At 35.4% G+C, this 12929-nt stretch overlaps 1 long non-coding RNA gene across 1 annotated transcript; it reads left to right on the forward strand.

Annotated features, from left to right (window-relative positions):
* The first annotated feature begins 2054 nt into the window (after positions 1 to 2054).
* On the forward strand, positions 2055 to 3580 carry LOC119876412. Its single transcript, XR_005361692.1, has 3 exons — positions 2055 to 2128; positions 2553 to 2670; positions 3417 to 3580. It is a non-coding gene; the product is annotated as an uncharacterized LOC119876412 (long non-coding RNA).
* The last annotated feature ends 9349 nt before the right edge of the window (positions 3581 to 12929 follow it).

Here is a 12929-nt window from a genome sequence, read left to right on the forward strand (position 1 = left end):
AGATGCTCAGAACAGAGATGTGCAAAACTGACACTAATTCTCTTACTCCCACTAACTTAGTTTTCTTTCAGTAATTATACTTTAACCCTTGTGTTATCCATTACTTCACTACTTTATGAATGCAAGGGGAATGATTTCTTTGGTCTACGAAACTCAGTGAAACCTCTTATTTTCCATTGTATTTCAGTAATATTTTCTTAATGATGTTGTTAGCTGACAAAATCAAAAGTGGTATTTTTCCTAAATGAATAGCAAATTTTGCCAGTATGATTTAGAGTCAAGCATATCAGCTAAGAATTATGAGTCTTTGGCTTTAGCCTCTGTCACTCATGTGTGTGAACACATGCTCACACACTATGTCAGTTCTGTTTATCTTTGAGGCAATTACGATGATCAATCATATGAGACGTAAAATTACTTTGAAAAGTAAAAATATACAGTTAATATTAAAGGTAAGTTTTCTGACTTCATAAGAGAAAGCAGGGATCTATTAATATTTATATTTTATTTTTTATCTGTCTGCTTTTAAAATGAATCTGTACTTAAGTAATAAACCCAATAGAACTGTTTTATTAAGAGTATGCCATGTGCCATGTCATGTACTAGGAAAGAAGAAATGTGGTTACTCATCTTAATGTGCTTGACCTCTACCTGGGGAGACAAAATCACTGACAAAAAAACAAGGCAAATATAATTAAATGATAAATTGTACAATGCAGGTTAAAAGAACTTTATAAGTTTAAAGAAAGAGGAGGTGAATGTAGCAGTGGTTGTGGGGGCATGTCTCTAGAGATCAGGAGAAATGTGACTGGAACTCTAAAAGTGGTGCACATTTTTGATATGTGAGTAAATGACCAATGCAAAAGAAGAAACAAAAATGGTGACCTTCTTTTTTAAGTTTACACCTGTTTTAGTGAAGGCATTGTGGTTCTCAAATAATCCTAGATGAGCATCTGAGCCATTTGTGGCTTATACCCTTCTCAATGTCTAGTCTTCAAGCTGTGTCAAAGTGAAATAAATAGTAGAAGTCGTCTTTGCCTTTAGTTAATTTCTTGGTTAAAATGATGCCATCGAAAACTTGGTAAAACAACCTCGCTTATCCTGAAATTGCAGAGGCTGCCAAAGCAAACCAAGATAGACAAAACAAAGGGCACATCAACATAATGTACATATTGTGGGGATTCTTGAAGGTCAGAGCATGATCTTTTACTTCTTAGTGACATATAATGCCAATATTTGTCAGATCTTACTGAAGACTAAAGCTCAGGCAAAGAAAAAAATGCATTGCATGACATTTGTTTTCCGTCCTATAACATTAAATATCCTATTGTTATAAACAACCAGCTTTGATGATTAAATGGTTGGGGTTATTGGTTTTTTTTTTTTCTATAAAATGATTCTGACACATTTATAATGAAATATAAGCATCAACCCAAAGTTCTAAATTACAATGAATCTCTCTTTCAAATTCCACCATAAAAATTAAACATACATAATGTAGATTTTTTTTTTAAATATCATATGGCACATGATCTGAAAAGAGGCTGTCTTCCCTCTGTTTGGGAAGATGTGTTCTGTAGGTGTCACAAGTATCAGAGCTGTAGGATTCTGAGTTGAACTGGACAGTTGTTCCTAGTAAGAATGGAGCGGGCCATGATTATTTGTAAGGGTGTGGTGCTAGAACTGGGGTCAACAGGGGAAATCTAGTAGTCAAATATCCATTTTCTGGAACCAGATTAAGATTTGGGCTTATTTCTAGATAGTGTCTATATTAAAACAAAAAGAAAAACAAGCATACTTGTGGATGAAATTGTATCATGAATCTATAGGCAGTGAACCAATTCAGTCAGGAAGTTTGGTGGTTTTAGTTGACCATCCATTTGTTAATAAAGCTTTGACTAGAAAATAGGAATGCTCTGGAGAAGTTAATACGTGTTGGGAGGAGCTGACAATATCTGACCATCGACAATAAAGAGTATGGTCAATAACTGTGAAAGTACCCAGGCTCACACTAGTCAATGAATATGGTCTTCCTAGTATTCTCCCTTTTGTGTAGTTTCTAGGTGTTGGTGACTCCAGCTGAAAACCAAGAACTAAATATCGCTTGCAGTCTACAGCCAAAAACAAGGTCAGTATTGGTGGTATAATCTTTTCTCAGCAGAGCAAACTGTGTTCACATAGCACCAACTATGCTGATAATCTGACGAAGGGGAGGGCCTGAAGGGCATATAACATAAAAATGAAATATTTTTAATCACTCCCTGAATATAAAAGCATATTGCTCTCTGTATTTGAATAAAAATAAGACATTAGCCTAAGTATTTTAAAAGCTGCAAGGATACCAAATCTTAGTGTAAAATAGACAATCCAATAAGATATTTTCTGTTAATTCTTTGACTTCTCATATTTCCTTCTACACCTCTACTTATCCCTGAGACTCATCATATACCCCAATTTGGGAAAAAAAAAAGCCATGCCTTATTCAGTTTGACTTTATTTTGGTGTAAGTAGTGAGATGTCAACCTAACTTTGTATTTCTTTTATATGGTCAGTTTCTTTTCCCAGAGCCTGAATTTCAGTAAGTTGCCATCGGTTGCCAATGATAAAACTGTCAGAATGTGGACAAATGCACACTCTATCATAAGAGAATATTTCAGTCCCATATTCCTGGTAAGTTGGTTAGACAGTGTGTGTAGGTTAGTATTTCCTTCACTTTTTTTTTTTTTTTTCATGCTTAGGTTCTAACTTATGACCCCCATCCTAGCCCATGTGGACTTCCAAAGATAGACAACCCTCTTGTAAAGGAGAGGCAGTTTCCATTATGTCTCAAAACTATCATGACATAGGAAGGAAGAGCAAGGAGAGATAAGGCAAATCAGAAAGGGTCTTCAAGGAGAAAGTGAGTCACAGAAAAAAATGTTATTTCTTGTTTTGGCAAGAATCTCATCAACTAGATTGGCCTAGTTTTGTGACCTTGACCACTATCAGAGTTCTTTCCCTCAGGAAGTATAGCTGATATAAGTGACCATGGCAGTTCGTAGAGGGACGAATGTGTGATTTACAAGTTTTCAACCAGGAAAACAGTTGAAAAATTTTCAAGTATACATCACAATCTTTATCATGATTTAATAACTGATTTAAAACAATTTATATAAGGAACTCAGAGCCTACTTCCTCAGCACAATTCTCCTTCCCTCCTAAGTGCAGGCTGCTGGGGTGTCACTTCCAAATTCTTATGCATGAGTAGTCTTACCATATTCAGTAATATATTCCTCTTATGAGAAAGTAATCAAGTACAATATAACTGATGACTTTCCTCATTCGGTAATCAGTAATTTGTGATCAATTTTACCTGATGGTGACAGCCTGGTGTATAAGTTAGTGCTAATGTATATTACTGCATTTCATTTTTGTAGAGCCTGTCAGCTGAGTAAAGGAGGGGGACTGGGATGGAGAACTCCTCCCCCTCCATCTATAAGTGGCACACCACTGGCCTCCTGGTGTTATTAAAGGAAAATTGGAAAAGTTTCCAGAAGATTAAGCAGAAAGCTTACAACTTGCACAAGACTCTCAATTTTCCAGTGGCTCTGACAGAAGGATAAATCTTCAGCTGTTTTAACTAAAATGTAAGCAAACCCAATGTCTAACTACAGTAAACAAAATTTATTATGATTCGGACGTGGCAGTGGTGTTTACATCTAGGTTGACAAAATTGCCAATGTGTGAGACCCTTAGTTAAGAAAAATGTAGCAGGCTATTTCTTATCCATCAGGCAAAGGAAAGGGGAATTTTTTGAGAGCTGTGGACATACAAAGTGACTTTGAACTGTACACTCTGATTATATGTGCATATGAAACCTGGTCCAGCTTTAAACCTAAGTGAAGTAAATACCTGACTTTATGGTGTGAGTTGCACTCATCTCTGCTATCATAAGATATAACTAATGTATTGTATCCCTTATTGGTCCTGAAAGTCATTATCAAGGTGGGGTTTACTGAAGCCACTATTAACCCATAACACTTGGCCTGAGAATAGTTATGTATATCCTTCCATCACCAGATGAAAGACCTTGAGGGGATGAATCAAAGGATATGTTAAGGAGGGAGGTTAAAAACAACAACAGCACCCTCCTTCCCACCCCACACCCAAAATGCCAAGGTTGTCTGGACCATGCTACCATGCAGTATGAGGCCTTAAAATCCTAGGGAATTCAGCATGGAGAGGGACTGCACTTAATAGTAAAGGCCCTCTATTTACTTCACATTTTGACTGATCTTTCCATGACTATTTGCTTAAATTTAAAAACATGCTGGGTGTACCAAACTAGCAAGCATTCAAGCCTGAGATTTGATAATATTCACTGCATGTTGCTCTTGCACCATGGTGGCTTAGGCCTTCCAACCACGTCACCGTTTGTGTGGTAGGGCTGTGCCCAGGTGAGTAAAGGGCTTGATTGGAGGGTCTGATAGGTGTTCTGTATAGCTCAGATATGAAGATTTTGTGGACAATATAAAGTCTAAATTCACTCCTGTAAATTCTCTGCTAATGATACATGAAATCTTTTCATCAGTTAAGTTTAAATTTATTACTAGAAGAAAAAATTAAAATTTCACTTGAGAACTGTACAATGGTAATTTCAAGTAATACTGAAGTCTCTTTTTCTAATATCCAAAACTTTGCTAAGAAACATTGGAGGGCAGATCCTTAGGAGTTTGGAAAGAAAGAAAATAAAGAAAAGTAGGTGGAAGAGAGAAAATGGAGAATACATAATTCATTTTTCTCACCAGACCATGGACTAACACTATTGGCAAGTGGTGTATAACTTTTTCAGATTTATCCTTCTTTGGATTGGAATCCAGATACCCATCAGCAAAATGTTTGGTTCCAGATGGAACTCTACCCAGGCCTGGCTCCAAGCTCTCAGTCTCAAAATGCATTTCCTATCTTGAGTTGGAAAGAGATAATGTTTATAGACAACCAAAAGAAATCCTACCATATACATTGAAGGGTATAATGTTGCACCAAAGAGAATATAAGAACGTTCTCGACTTGTGCAACCCAAACATACGTTCCCAAGCATGTTTCATAGTTCTAAGAATTCAGTCACCGATTAGGTCTGGTGTTTTCTATTCACCTGAGAGCTTCCTGTTAGTTACTTCAATGTTTACATTAACATTATTTAACTTATGTACATCCTGTATTACCAAAACCATATATACACCAGTGTTGGGAACATACACATACTTGCCCTAAAGTCTAATAACTGCTCAGTCAGGAGCATAATTTCACTAGAATTTATTTAGCTGTTATAAGTCTCAGTGAAATCTCCTATTTCTAATTTGGAATAAATTTCTTTCATCCTATTCTAAACGTTTTCTTTAAAAGTATCTTATTCCACATGTGTTTGTATAATCTCTCCCATTTTCACCAAGTCATAAACTCTAACAAGTGAATTATCTACATAACCATTGTGTGCTGTGTATGATTTGTTGGGGTCTTTTTATTAACTCATACATAATGTTATTCTTTCTTTCTTTCTTTCTTTCTTTCTTTCTTTCTTTCTTTCTTTCTTTCTTTCTTTCTTTCTTTCTTCTTTCTTTCTTTCCATATTGATCTATCTTGGTTGCTCTTTCTGCCTAGGCTTGCAATTCACATCATTTTTCATTTACTTATTTTCATAGACCGATTGTTCTGATTGCTACAATTACTTCTCAATATTTTATGTAGTAGTTATTCCAGAGTTGCAATTTCATTTTATTATGGAAATAAAAGTTGCCCATTCAAATACCTTTAAAAAATTAATGATTTTAGTTTATTCCCTTTGACTCCTATCTTTTTCTCCCTCTCAATATCAAAGATTATTGTTCTACCCTCACATTCACCATTTATGGAGCTTACTTACTGACATTTTAGTTAACTTAAATTCTGTGAAATCTTAGATTTCATATTCTAAAATGAAGCAGTTTTACTGTGTTGACCTGTTTGCACTTATCCACATTGTTCAATTCTTTTAACTGTTTACCTAGAATATTTTACCTGTCTGGAGTCTTGGCTTAAGTTTGCAAGATTTAAAATTAACAACACTTTAAATACATTATCAAATTCCCTCAACTCTAAGTTACATCACAAAACATACATTGATTTGATAACAGCTTTTTGGGTAAACACATAAATACACGTGCACACACATGCACACAACACATATTTTCTATGTAAACAGGCATATACCCCACATACATTTATATTCACATAGAAAATATGTTTATCTGCATGAATAATTTTATTATTCCAGTCAAACTCTAATCTTTCTTCACATTCAGATTCTAAATATTTTCTGAAGCACCTTTAGCCAATAGCAATTATATATCAATATGACATGCTGATTTTCAAAACCGAAACTTAAAATCTTAACCTTATTATCACCTTTTAAGACATATCAAGTGATTTAATCCACATTTACTATTTACCATATTAAAATTCTTACTTTCAATTTTCTCTAATTATAATAATATTGCTTGAAGGTAAATAGGTGCTCTTAAATATCAACTGAGTTTTTGATTGATAGATGGTTGGTGCCTCAGGGATAGTTCTTTAAAGTATTTGTCAGTCACACTAACCTTTCCTAAGTCTGAAAAATCTCTGATGTAAGCCATGTGATTTGGCAATTTCTATTGCCTAGAGTCAAACTGTCAAATGATATGCAATACTTTTTCATTTTTAGTATTACAGCATTATACAGTTAAATAAAGTGTATTATAAACAACTTTACATAACATAGCTATTATACGACTAATATAGGTAACTCACCATATTTTCAACATTAAAACAAAGCCTGCACAATTTTTTAATGTGTTCTATATACTATAGAGAATTGTATAGGTGCTCTGACTGTGTAGTTGGATAGGCCAGTCTAAAACTCTGAGATAGTTATCTAATTAACCTGAGTTCTAGCTTATTTTCTCATAAGTATAATAGGGAGAAGAAGGCCCATTCTCCAGGGTATAAATGAAAACATGAAATGTATTCTCAGCATGGTGCATGATATAAAGTAAGTGCTCACTAAATGATAAATTTGAAAGAAAAAGAATGCCAAAAGAATAATTAACACTTATAAATATCGGAGATTTGTCTATTTTTTTTCAAGGTATGTTAACTTTCAATGTAGTAGTTTCTCTCTACAGTAGCTTTATGAGTTATGCAGGGGAAGAACTGACATCTTCCACTGACTAAAGCAGAAACTGCCACTCACAGAATTACTGATGTACCACAACCTCAGGGCTGGTATGTTGACAGCTGGGACTAGATCCCATCTCTCTGCCTGAGCTTTACAGTGGCCCTGTTGTCTCTCTGGTTAGGACTGTATGAATATATGTGAAAAGAAGGTCCTCAGCACCCTAATAATATTCCTAAGAGCCAAATAAATTTCCCTATGTTCTCCTCACCAGAGAGGAAACATAGGCTGTTTAGAAAGATTCTGTGCAATTTGAGCTGGAACTCTCAAGGAAGGGCTAAAACTCATGGCAATTTTTGCTACTTTTAATTTTAAAAGTAGCAGGAAAAATTGGTGTGCATCATGGAGCTAAGTATAACCTGGCCAGAAGCCAGAGTAACTGAAAGGGGATCCAGGAGAAGAGCACAGTTGAAGGCCCATCTCCACCCACATGAAGATGGGAGTTAGATGTTAAGTAACATGGGGCGCTTGGCTGGCACAGTCAATTAAGCATCCATCTTTTGGTTTCAGCTCAGGTCATGATCTCAGATCATTAGATAGAGTCCTGCATGGGGCTCTGTGTTCAGTGTGGAGTCTCCTTGAGATTCTCTTTCTCCCTTTCCGTCTGCCCCTCCTGTTTGTGTGCTCTCTCTCTCTCTCTCTCAAATAAATAAATCTTAAAAACAAAAAAGAAATTAAGTGACATGTATTAGGTACAGAGTGGCTGCTGCTTTACTTTCATCCTGCAAATATGGCAGGGGAGTGGTGGTAGAAGGAGTATCTTTTGGCGCACACTAACTGGAAACATACAGGGAAGAGGGTTATGGTAGATCAGCCCAGCCAAGCTTACACATTACAAAGCTACCAGAGGGGATTATAGAAAAAGGTGGATATTCCCAGATGCTCATATATAATAAGCATGGTTAAAAATGCAGTGGCAAGGCAGGGAAATTATGTACCCAGAGAATAGAATGTTGCATGTGCCGAGCTTAGACAGTGCTTCTCTGATTCATTCTTTTATACATTCCACAATGCTTTCTTAGACATCTACTCCATGTAAGGGACTGTACTAGGTAGGAATTATAAATATATAATTAATTAGGCCATAATTAATTTATTCAGCAAATATTCGAATGATATCTATGCTCCAACATAGCTCAGTGTGGAGAACAGTGAGACGAGATACTGTTTTTTCCCTTTGCATACACAATAACAGTGTTCACATGAGCTATATAACACTGTTACCTCATTTTCCAGGTTAGAAGATGGAAGCCTTGGAGTGATTAAATAATTTGCCTTAAACTATGCAGCAGTAAGGGATAATTGTCAGAACTCGAACCCAGTTCTATCTAAGACCAAAGCTAATGCTCTCCATATTTATGTAATACTGCTTCCCTATTGTCATTTGTGAACTTTTTCGCCTTATCCACTAAACTCTAAACTCCTTTGAGGTCAATACATGTGTCACATTTATTGTTTTCTACTCTTTCCTTAGTGCTTGCCATAGTACAAATATATATATATATATATATATATATATATATATATATATATATAATCAGCTTCTTCTGTAATACAACCATGAGACATTAATCCATTGGGGACTTTATTCCACAGCATTCTTACAAATGTTTCCTGAGCCCTTTCTGTATGCCAGTGCGTATTATAGGTTTCAGTAGACATTATACAAGGAAGAACTTCTCTTGTCAGAGAAGGCGAAGAAATACTGGAGTGAACAAAGTTAAAAGGTTTCTTTTTCCCCCACAATTTCTTACAGACTTTAATATGCTAGTAAGTATTTGGTATTCTTTAAAAGGGACACAATGTGCAAGATTTTCTCAACTTGTCTGATCAAAGGTCACTTTCCTTTCTTTGAATACACTCTGAATTGCCAGTGCCACTCTAAAGATGTGATTTCCAGAATTTTTTTGTAGAATCCACATCTAAAGAATCTGGCAGAGAGTATGGTGGGACTTCTAAAAATGGAATAGATGCCTAAATAGTTCACTTTGATTCACATTTCTGAGTGATCCTCATATCTGACTCCAGGAACAGTTTTTGTTCATAAAATGATACCTGCCCTTCTAGGTTCCAACACCCTAACAATACCTCAGAGGATACTTAGTTCTTTAGTCAGTTGTCAGATAATCCCCTTAGCTGATAAAAGTAGAGGTGTAACACTTCCTCCACAAAACAAAATGTTTGTTAAGATCCAAAATACTATACCTTTAATCAGTTTACTGTACCTTATAAATGTTGACAGAATCTGCAGGTGAGTCCCAGTTTAGTATCACATAGGTAGCTACTTACATGCAAGGCAGGTCTCTTATAGTACAACCCATTGGACATTGAACATGAGACAGTAGGATATACATGGTCCAGCATGATCTCTGTGCAACTGCTGAAAAAGTTGGGAGGATGTTTCCTACTGTTGATGAATCAGGAACATTGTCACCATGAGGAGCAACAGAGCTCATGATTAAGATAAGTCTTTGAAGTCATGGTAGTAAAACCTTAACCTCTTACTAGGTATATGACCTTGGCAAGATTGATGATTTCTCTAAACTTCATTAGGTAAAATAATATTTATGAGGTACATATATACAAAGATGGCCCCTTTTCCAAGACAAAATGCTTGTGATCACCAAGGCAAAAGAAAAATAAGAGATTCAGTTTGGGCCTCTGCAACAAGAACATCTTTCATGTGTACTTCATGCAAATTGAGCAAGACAGCAGCATATTTTTTTCTCAGCAGACATTGAGATAGGATTCTCATTGTTTCAGTGGTGTGTTCCCTTAATCCTCCTATATGATACATGTGACATACGTAATGTAATTATCCCCATTTGGCAGGTGAAGAGATAGAGGCTGAGAGACTTGTTTATGATGAAACAACTAGTAAGTAGCAGAACTAAGATAGAAAACCAAGCTTTTTTTTCCTCCAAAGTACATGCTTTGTATTGTCCTCCCATTCTCTCTTCATTAACTAACCTTAGTGACTCACTTCTCTTTCTTGACGTATTTCTTTTTTTGTTAGAGAACAAGTGTCAATGGGATGATTTCTACAGTGTCCCTTTCAGCTCTAATTCTCTTTGAAGAGAAATGTAATTCCCTTTAGTCACAGCATCTCCTGTGAGGCTGAAAAAATATATTTATAATTATCTTTCAATTCGCGCTCCCCATTTTTATTATTATTATTATTATTTGTATATGCCTAGGCCTCCTGTGTCCAGCATCCCTGTCTTCCTGTCAACTTTTCAAGGAAAGTAATGCCTTTCATTACATTTTGGATGCCACACCAGTTTAATCCCATTGATAGAGGGCTATGCAATCAAGCTGACAGTTGGATGATGATTTGAATCGTCCCTGACTCATTACTTTGTGAAGGATTTGGCATGCCAATCAATGGGGAATGATGTGCCGTGCCTTGAAGAATGACAGTAATCCATTTTCCACCAATTGACGTGATGAGTCCTTGACAGAATCACAAGTTATGGGGCCAAAGCCAAACATGATTTGGCACATGCCTCCCAGCACTGCCATTTTGCAGCCCCTTAGGGTATTTATCAAAGCAGTAGCCTTCTTGTCTTCTGCTGTCATCAGCCCCACATTCTCAGGAGGCGGTCCAACTTTAATAGGCTTTTGCAAGTGAGAAATGGGGCGACTTCCTTGACCTCCCTTGGTGTTCTGACCCAAAGAGTGTCTATAAAGAAATTACTTGGACCTCCTAATTACTCCCACCCATGCGGACACACCTAAATTTATACATCCAAGTGAGAACTGGCTTTCAAAGTAGTCGTTTTGGGAGTAGATGCATATATTCTAATGAGGCTGTGGCATTCATGATGCATTTGGAATTTCTTTTCTGAAATTGTCTTCTGGACTAGCATTCAAGTCCCTGAAACTCATTTCAGAAGTTTGAAATGAGTTTCAAACAACTCATTTTTTGAGGTCAGAATTGCATCTCCAGCTTGATCATCTTCCATGTTAATCTAATTTGCCTTTTGCCCATTTCCCAAGACAATTCATTCTTTAGGGTATTGAGCATATCCACAAGAAGTACTTTTAGATCCAAATGAAAATCCAAAAGAAGCTTGAGAAATATCTTCAGTAATACAGAGCCATTGGATTAAGAGTCCATGTTCCTAAGGTGGTTGGTTAATCTGAAAGCTTTAATATGACATTTTAATGTGTAAGTTCCCATCTTTTTTTTAAGTGTTAGTAACTCATTTCTGATATAGGATGTTAAGCACCATCAAATTACTTAAATGATTTGTGAACTATACTCTTCCTCCATCCTGTTGCCTTGTTTGCACAATACTTCTGGAATCTATTACCCTGTCATGACTGATCAAATCCATAAGCATTTTCCTCATATTTATTAAAATAAAAAAATCAACAGTTAGTGCTATATACTACTGATAAAAGATTTGAGTGTTGCCTTCTGGGTGTATTGACTTGCCCAACAGAAACAGATTCCCCATAAAAGAAAGCTGGGATTCACTAATAATAAATAAATAAATAAATAAATAAATAAATAAATAAATAAATAACAGAGTCCTTGACCAAATAGCTTAAAGAGAAGCTTAAAGAGAAGCTCACTATTTCTTAAGCTTTGTTCACATATACTGGGCTTTCAATTAGTATTTTAGTCACCTATTTTTAAATATGGACAAATAGGGACCACTTGACATTTGAGGAAAATGAATTTTATTAGCTAAAATTTTAGCAATATCTGTATAATTCTACTAACCACATTCTTTTTATGTAGTGTCTTTGTCAGATTTTGATATTTGTAGTAATACCTCCAAAGTCACTTCTCTCATTCCTAGTTATAATTGTAATATTTTATTTCCTCTCATTTGTTTCCCTGAATATTCTGGCCATAAGTTAAATGATTTTATTGATCTCACAAAAAGTTTGGTTTCATTTATTTCTTTATTATTTTTCTATTCCATTGCTTTTCACTCTGATCTTTATTATTTTCTTTATTCTACTTAATCATCCATTTAGTTTGTTCTTTTAAGATTTTATTTTTAAGTAATCTCTATACCCAATGTGGGACTCAAACTCATGAACCTGAGATCAAGAGTCACATATACTCCTGACTGAGCTAGCCAGGCACTCTGTTTTTTTGTTTTTTGTTTGTTTGTTTGTTTTTACTTCTTAAACTGAAATCATTGAGGTGAGCTTTCTCATACAGGCATTTAGTGTTATAAATTTCCCCCTAAATATTGCTTTAGTGGCATCCAACTGATTCTAATGTCTTTTCATTTGCATTACATTCAAAACACTGTCTAATTTCCCTTTTAAATTATTCTTTGATGCATGGGCTATTTAGAGGTATGTTACTTAGTTCTCAAATATTTCAAAAGATTTTTCCAGACATCTTTATGTTACTTAGTCCTAATTTATTCTATTTTAGCAATCCCAGAGTATCTTATATTTTTGTGAATGCCTCATGAAAACTTATAAAAAATTGCCTATTCTTCTGTTGTCCAATAGAGCATCCTATAAAGGTCAATTGATCAAGTAGATTATGTTGTTTATGTCTTCTGTATAGGATGTTGATTTCCTGTCCACTTCTTCCACCAATTATAATAGAAAGATGTTGAAACATTTCTTTATATGCATGGCCTTTTATAAGTTCCCTTGCAATTGTATCTGTTTTTGCTTCATGTATTTTGAAGCTGTCTTTTTTTAGGTACATAAACATTTA

This window comes from Canis lupus, chromosome 7, assembly GCF_011100685.1.
Source record: "Canis lupus familiaris isolate Mischka breed German Shepherd chromosome 7, alternate assembly UU_Cfam_GSD_1.0, whole genome shotgun sequence".
Taxonomy (NCBI): domain Eukaryota; kingdom Metazoa; phylum Chordata; class Mammalia; order Carnivora; family Canidae; genus Canis; species Canis lupus.